Consider the following 6633-nt stretch of genomic DNA (forward strand, 5'->3'; position numbering starts at 1 on the left):
GAGGGAGCGGCCTCTAATCCATTGTGAGGACACATTTTCCTCCGATTGGATCGGAGGACACACTCTGAACAGATTGGATGCGCTCAGACCTGTATTTAGCTCAATCTGCACATGTTTGGATCACGGGCGGGGGAGCAATGGAACAACGACCCTAATTCTCGCTTGATTTATAACGTCTGTAAACTTTTATGACGGGGTCGTCGTCTCAATCACTCGTTACAGGTCTTTTCATTACAGCATGGAGCATGGATACCGTGTGATGGACAGCTGGTACCGTGCGAGAGTCTCCATCGGGTTCACGCTTCCCTTTCCGAGAATGATTAGTTCTACTAAAAACACAACAACGTGGTGCCGGCCAAAAATACTACATTCAAGCCTTCAAAATGGCAGTTCATAAACCACTGGGTCACGTCACTGTGGGTCGCCACCTGGACTGAAAACATAAATCACCAGATAATAATGTGATTGTGCTCAGACTCTGCAGTATATTCTCTCTCTCTGTATAATATTTATTTACGGAGAGGGTGACAAAGGTCTCTGTAATCGCTCACTGTAACTGAACATGTCCTCAAATGAATTATTACAGCCTGAACTCTGATCTCGGAGTCATTTCATCACCAAAGCACGACAAACTGCCCAAATTACACGGGGCCCCCTTCTTTTTTTTTTTTTTTTTTTTTTTTTTTTTACACTTTACAGTGTACCACTTTTTCTGTGTGTGAATCCATCACGTCGAACTGAATATCGGCGACAGAATGGCTTTAGCAAGTGAGTAGTCAAAGAAATGTAATGCTTTTTCAAACACAAAAGCTGACAATTCCAGTGGGGCTCATTGTAAGTCCCCCAGTCAAGTCAGCAAACATTATTAATCCTCTTACATTTTTTTTTTTTTAACCCATGTCGTGCGACTCGTCATGCGTTTCAGATTGACTCTTTTGTTCTTTTCATATAGCTTTAAAGTGTCTCTGCCAACCTCAGGCCATTAAGCTGAGCCCATTTTACAGACTGATAAAACAGAAGAGACTCGTTTTTTTCGTATTTTAACTTTTTTTTTGTTCTGTGTGTGAAGTCGTGCGGATGTAAATTACGATTCATTCACGAGAAGAGAACTCTGCAAATCTGACGTAAATGTTGTAGTGATTCCCTCCAATTTATCAAGAGGACGACAGGCCGCCTGACGGATGTCGTAGAAGAGCATTTTCAGTTATTGTCTCTTCTGGCACACAGTATTGTAAGAGAATATTACCTTCATTGACTGTGCTGACAGGAGGATGACGACAGTTCAGAAAACAGTCCTCTACTTTGGCGGTAATACATTTTCTGAGTGCAAAAGCATTTGATATTAAGAAAGGTAAAACACCTTCAATGGATTAATTTGGTTATCGTGTGGAAACCTCGGCGTTGCATGTCTCTAGTTATAACTGGGAACCGTTAGTTTTCATTGAGTTTAATAGAGCCCCAACTTTTCAGTTTCAACCAAGTATAAATGAATAACTTTGTTGTTAGTCGGGGTCTGTTGAAAGAGAGGACAGTGACGGACAAGAGAGTAGGGGGAACTGACTGAATGAGCCCATTTTCTGTGGAAGCACGGGAGTAATGACACAATGGAAATGCTTTGATAAGTCACATTACACCAAACTAGGCCTGATGTGATTGCAACTAGCCTCCCGACAGTCTGTGATAATTTCCCTCGGAGAATCTATCCCAGGCAGACAGAAGCAATCTCATGCCTTTGCATTGTCTCACATTATTGTCTCCAGTTTTCCAAAGTAAGGGCATTAGTCCCCCAATTACAGAGAGTTACATTTAAGAATGAATCACCATTATTTATCCCAAAATGCCGACACATTAAGGGTCAATGAGGCATTATATCAACAGTGCACGTCCTCCGTCCGTGTTTACGACGACCAGCGGCGTTTTATTCACCGCCATGAAAATGATCGTGACGGATTTACGGTTGCATTTCACTAGAAGTGTCGGCGGGCCTCTTAAACTCGCGTTAATAATTACAACTGATTAGGGCTCACACATTTGCAACATCAATCAAAAACGGCAAACTGAGGCATTCTTGTAATACACAACTGTAACATGAGGGTTTAAATAGTGTAACTGTGCCATGTTTATGGGTGAAAATGGGATGAAGTTCATATTTATATTCAAAAGTGTGAAACTCAAGACAGGGACATGGAGAAATAACCAGAAATAGAGTTATTTAATCCCTTAACATTATCAACTCAATGACATGAGGATTCAGTTTGTAAAGAAATAAAAAAAACAAAATTTTTGCAAGGATATGAAAATTAATTAGATTTTCTCAATGCTACTGTGTGTTAATATGAGAGGCACTTGAATACAGTTGGCCTCGTTCAATCAAATATAAAAACCGAAGGTGAAGTTCTTTTAAAGCTTTATTTATTGTTGGTTTTAGTGTAAAGTGTAAAAATGATGGCTCATGTATTCCACCTCCATGGCCTCCAAGTCTATTACGCAGGGTGTTTTCCTATATCACCACTCCTTGTGGTATAAGCGACTTCTGTTTACAGAGTGGAATGAGGGAACCAATTTCATGTTAATATTATGCTCGATGACATCAGGCTTCAGGTGGTTGTAGAAACAATCCATACTCAACAGAGCTGGGGAATGTTGTATGTTAAAAAAGCCTCCAACCAACATCACGGCGTCCTTGGAGACGAGTGTTTTTTTGTTTTTTTTACATTCTGCAAAAAGGTTTTCAATGCCTTTGTGCCGCTGACCAACAGAAGCAGAGCCAGTGACGGTGTTCTGCCAGCAAAAAAATGAGGCCATGCACAAATTATTTCAGTGGCGAGCTGTAACTGTGAGACTCAGATTTGTGTCCCTGGTATTTCACATGTTACCTGCACGACAGTCTTTCTTTAGGCTTTTCAGATCACATGATGACCACAGACATACATGCTGTGCTTTGCTGACCCTGGCGGCTCAGCGCAGCGACTATAGCTGCAGTCGCACTTGCTACTTCCCCCGTCTTTACCCGTAAGTGAACTCTCAGTGTTTAGACCGAGGTGTTATTCATTTTCGCCACCTGCTGGGATTTTAAAAGCTTCAGCATCCGTAATCTTGTGCTACTTATAGCCGAGGCCACTAGGGGGTTTTGGTGGAAGTGACAAAAGTGGTAGAAGTTTGGGTAAGTGGTAGTCATTTGGCAGCTCCTTATTGTGTTCTGCTCTCTTGAACTTGCTGCTGGGCACATTCCCTCAGTTGAATAAGGACTTAATTATCTAAGTTACAGACTCAGACTGACTACATTTATCAGGCATTCTGGAGAGAGGGTGTCTGTTATCGCTGCGCACCTCTTCTTTTTCCTCTGGGTGTCCCCCGGGCACAGTCCTGTACACCGAAATGACTTCCACTGTGATCCCACCTTTTAAATGAAAAGCAGTGCAGCTCTCAGCCTCCACACTGAGCAGTTGTTTGACTTTCAAAGCTGCAGCCTCTGTAACACTTTGTATGTCATGGTGCTCCTTCCAGTTTGAGGTTTTTCAGTCCAACAACATACCCCTGGGATGTAATTGTTGTGCAGCACGTGGCTGGTGTCCGAGACACTGTCGAGTTCTGTCATTTTCAGATTGCGGATCTTTTTTAGAAATAAATATATAGTTACAACTGACTAAAGCTAGGGTACGTAAGTAGCAGGTACACTTTGAAAAATGCAACTGAAAAGCTGTCAGGCCCACCTGCCGAGCACCTGAAGTTCTTTGTAGTATGGAACTACTAATGTTAGGGGCTTTCAGTCAAAGCAATAACAGACTTATTTTGCTGTCAGAAAGCAGCAAAGGGTCATGGGAGTTGTTGACTCATTCGATTTCCTTGCACTTTATTGGGTGATCTTTGGTGGCAGCATACAGAAATGAGGAGTCGTGATCTATTCGTGGCTAAATATGAGTACTGTATATATTTGGATGTTTGTCCTGGAGGTTATGGCCGAGGCGAGTAAAGCTGATGACGTCATCAAAAGGCGACCAACGTTAAACCTTGAATGGAAATACAGACTTCTATGGTGGTAAAGTTTCGGTAAACGCACTACTCAAAAAGAATATACCATTAATCTCGTCGGTTATATATAATGTAAAGTAGACATTTTATGTGACATATTACATCTTTATCAGAAATCATTTTATCAAGTATTTTATGCTCCTCCCCCCCAAAAAAAAAGAATGAAGTGTGAGTGACATCAAGGCACATTTGCTTTCGTGAGACACCAGAAGACAAAATGAGACTGTGGCGTCAATTCTAGGCCATAATTACACATTCAAAAAGTGTATTTTATATTCATCAGTTCATTTTTCATATAATCTGTGCTTTCAAATGGGATTCTGAACGAAACAAACTCATCCGGTGGTTTTTATTGTTCCTTCCACAACGCATACCGTCTACTTTAATGCAAATCGTTTACCTCGCTTGCATATGATACAGTATATTCCTTACTGCAGAGAGAGGCTACAGACTGCTGCACCATCCCTGGAGCCGGTTACGCATCTTCCACAACTACTGCCTAATTAGTTGACTATGTGCCGGGAGACCTGTTCTGCACTTGACCTTTCTGAAGGTAAGGCAAGCAGCACATGTTCAGCAGACCAGAGAAAATGAGGTGAGGGGAAAGGTTTTCACATTGGTTAGTGTGTGTGTGTACATACAGTAGTTGAGCATATGTGACTCTTTTATTTCTTTCTCTTCCAACTGAATACATGCCTCCCTTCTTTTTTTTAATGGGAGACTTTTCATTAGTATGGCACAGCTCATCGGTCGTATTTCATCAAATATAAAGCAGCACTGCAGGGACGTTGACACCAGAGAATCCCAACCCCCTCCTGCAGATGAAATAACTTTACTTTTTTTTTTTTTTTTTCTCCGTACATAGTTTAATTTAGAGAAACAGCTTTGAGTACAATAGTCGGTGATGGAACATGTTCCTGGGAAAACCAGGATGACATATTCTAAAGGGGCACTGATGCAGGTAGAGGTTAGCTCGCATGCCATTTTAGGATTTAATGAGATTTCCTCTGGAGGGGTTTGTGGCAGCCAAGTTTCAAATCATCTAAAGAGAAGTCGGCGCTCGTCATTGTCCATTGGAGAAAAGGAGCGTCCTCATTATCCTCCATGGCTTGGCTCATTAAGGGGGACAAGGCGGTGTCTTCATATAAGTACTTGAACACTGTACCCCAAATTGAAAACAAGCCTTCGTGGTGGTGCGCCGTGTTTCCCAGCGTGAAATATGGTGGGAAAATGCAGCCAACTTCCTCCATTACATACAACAGGCCTATAAATAATGTACGATTCTTTCTTCTCATGCTGGTTGAACATTTTCTCTGGGATACAGCACACTCACAGGTGTCTTTCTTTCAGATGTTGTCTCCACAATACAGAGATTACAGACACAAGCTTGTAAAGTGTGTGTGTGTGTGTGTGGAGTGTCAGGGTTGGTGCCTCTGTAGAATTTCAATCACTTTTTTTCAAGGCAGGCCTCATGAAAGCCCTCGACAGAGGCGCCTGCGAAAACACACTCTTGGATGCCACGATGGCGTTATTCTGTTTTCTATTCAATAAAAGTTAAAATAAATGGGCCCGGCAGTAAGTGATTTTTATTGTTGGACAGTTCTGAAGAGTGTCACATTCACCTCAGTCAGTTTTGAAAGTTCATGACATTTACAGCAGCTTCTTTGGTATTTACTCGGAAGGTTATGGAACGGTCAGTCTGACAGTTTTTTAGTCACCCTGCAAACGTTTTCCTTTCTTCCTAATGAGGAGTAAATACATTACAGTGTGAAGCTGCATGTGCGACAGTGTGGATGTAGGGTGCCTATGATACTGTGTAAAGCATTAACATTTAATAATCACAAGCACTAGAGGAAGATGTGTGCAGAACTTTGAAAGGTCCCATTTTCCTCTCTGCAGTGTTTGCATTCTGTTGAGGAGAAATGAAGATTTCCTCCTGGGTTAGGAAGGAATAAAAGAAAATAAAATTACCTTTTATATTCTCCGACAGAAGCGACATGGACGGTTGCCAGATGCAGGACAGATAAAATATCAAAAATATTCATTGGGTATTATACATTGGCAGCAGTGTGGGTGGCTTTCCCTCAATGCCATGTCATGAAGCCTCAAGCATTCTGGGGGAAAAGTTATAATTACCCGAGCTGAGATGAAGTTGAGCTTATTGCTAAACTGGTGTGTGTGTGTGTGTGGTGACAGTTTGCTAAGTCTAGCAGGCGGCTGCCCGCTGAATTGGCAAGTTGATGAAAAATTAATGGAGAATATCACAAATGATAGTTTTAAATACTGCTGCTGGCTTACAGACGTGCTGCAGGGGCGCAGCTGGAAAGCAAGTGAATGTCATTTTTTTCCTTAATATGGAAGGTTGCATTGTCACATATAGGGACATTAATAAGTGACTCGATAGCGCGGCTAATTCACAGCCCTGTGGCCACGTATAAAAACAATAAGTGGAAGAAGTTCTTCACTATTATGACATTAACATAGTTAAGTGGATATTCTTTAGTCGCATTATGATAACACTTTATCTAATATGTATTCATGTACTACGGTGTGTGTCACTAAAGAAATCTACTACACCATTCCTACAGTTTCAACATGTTT

The sequence above is a fragment of the Solea solea genome, chromosome 16 (genome assembly GCF_958295425.1).
Source record: "Solea solea chromosome 16, fSolSol10.1, whole genome shotgun sequence".
NCBI lineage: Eukaryota > Metazoa > Chordata > Actinopteri > Pleuronectiformes > Soleidae > Solea > Solea solea.